We start from the raw sequence: 1,698 nt of genomic DNA, 5'->3' as shown, positions 1-1,698 counted from the left end.
AAACTTGTCAATGGGAAGGGTCCTGGGAACCTTCTACCACCCCTAAACTTCCTCCCAGATTGCCAAAGGAAATGTCAGAGAGAAAGTGTTTCCACATCAAACTGAGCAAAATGAACTCTTCTTTCCACTATTCAAAAATGTAAAAATAAAAGTCCAGTCTCTGAACAATAATGGTTTCAAATTCTGTCTACTTATTGAAATGCTTTTGAAATAAAATTCTGGGGTTGAGAGACTTTCTATGATTTAAAGACATGCACAGCTCGAACCACATACTGCCGGCAAATGGGACACTCGCTCATAGGCTTGCCACATTTGGTGCAAGTGACCATGTGGCTACACTCCAGAAGAACACAATCAATGACTGCGTCCATGCAGATCCGGCAGAGGTTGTCATCTTCATCATCATTGAGCTGCATCTTATCTCCATATGACTTTTGATTTTCCTCATTTTCTTTATATAGTCTGTTCACTCTTTCTACCAGCTCCCACTTTTCACAACAGCCAGAAAAGTTGACAAAATTCCGAGCAAGGATTTCCTTCAATTGTCTGACACTCATCCCTTCAACATCTTCAAGACTTGACAGATCAGATAATGAAGCTCTCATCAGCTTTCTAGAGAGTCCAGGGATCTCTTCGGCATTTTCTTCATCATCTTCTGTGTTTGTTGAGGGTGTTTCACCTTGTCCCTGTGAAAGTGCTGCAGGGCCCGAGAATCCTCTTTGACTTGTGAGGTCTCTCTGCCATGAAGACACTGTTGAAGAAGGGACTGGATATGTCGAAAAAAATGGATGTGTAAAAAAGCTGGAAGTCTGTGACCTCGAAGAATTCAGGCTGTGTGTGTCCATATCCTCCTCAGAGCCCAATCCATGATGGCACAGTACAAGATCAACCAAGTCTGCTTTCTCTCGGCAAGTGTCTATCGGTATATTTTGAAGAATGAGATACTGCCTCAGATATTTAACTTTAAGTCTCATTAACTGAGGGCGCTGAAAGGCAGTTTCTTGTAACAAATGACAAGTACAACATCTTCTGAAATTTTCTTGTATGACTGAACAGACAGAACAAAAATCCTTCTTGCAGTCACAACATACATGCTTTTTCCTAAAAAACTGAAAATGAAAGTCCACAGGCTTTGCAAACTATATTAGCTCCTCCTGTAGCTGCTGGTGGGTATGTGGAGAAATCTGTGTTTGGTGCAAATCTGAATGGGCCAGTACCTCCCCCAAATCCAGATTGTTGACCTCTTACGGCTCCAGTCCCCATGACTTCATTTAGCAACCCACAGCATGAAGCCCACATAGATGTGGCACCCACCTTCATGGCCACAGCCGCCTCTCCGGGGTCGGCTCTCCCGGAGCGCTCAGCACCATAGCAAGCCCCGGGCCGGTCACCGACGTCCCGGCCCCCCGGGACTGCTGAGACGCCTCCATAGGGAATTCTTGATGAAGAAATTCCCTTTAAATATATGTAGGTTAGCTTAGAAGTCTTAGAGGTCTGCCTGAGAAGTTGAATGTTTAAGAATCAAATATCAAATCTGGGGGAGCCCCAATACAGTCTGAATCAGATTAAACTATAATTAGAAAATATTTAACAAATAAAAATAGAATACAACATAATATTAATTTGTGTTTTTCAAATTTAATGCCTCCACAGAGTTCAATTTCAATTTGAATTTGACCCTCACTTAATATTAGAATT

General features: G+C 42.3%; 1 pseudogene; it reads right to left on the bottom strand.

The window, feature by feature from the left end:
* Positions 1-202: 202 nt before the first annotated feature.
* On the bottom strand, positions 203-1,320 carry LOC141487651 (E3 ubiquitin-protein ligase RNF34 pseudogene; annotated as a pseudogene).
* Between the last annotated feature and the right edge of the window lie 378 nt (positions 1,321-1,698).

This window comes from Macrotis lagotis, chromosome 1, assembly GCF_037893015.1.
Source record: "Macrotis lagotis isolate mMagLag1 chromosome 1, bilby.v1.9.chrom.fasta, whole genome shotgun sequence".
In the NCBI taxonomy this organism is placed as follows: Eukaryota; Metazoa; Chordata; class Mammalia; order Peramelemorphia; family Peramelidae; genus Macrotis; species Macrotis lagotis.
This window is presented reverse-complemented; position numbering and strand designations above follow the sequence as displayed.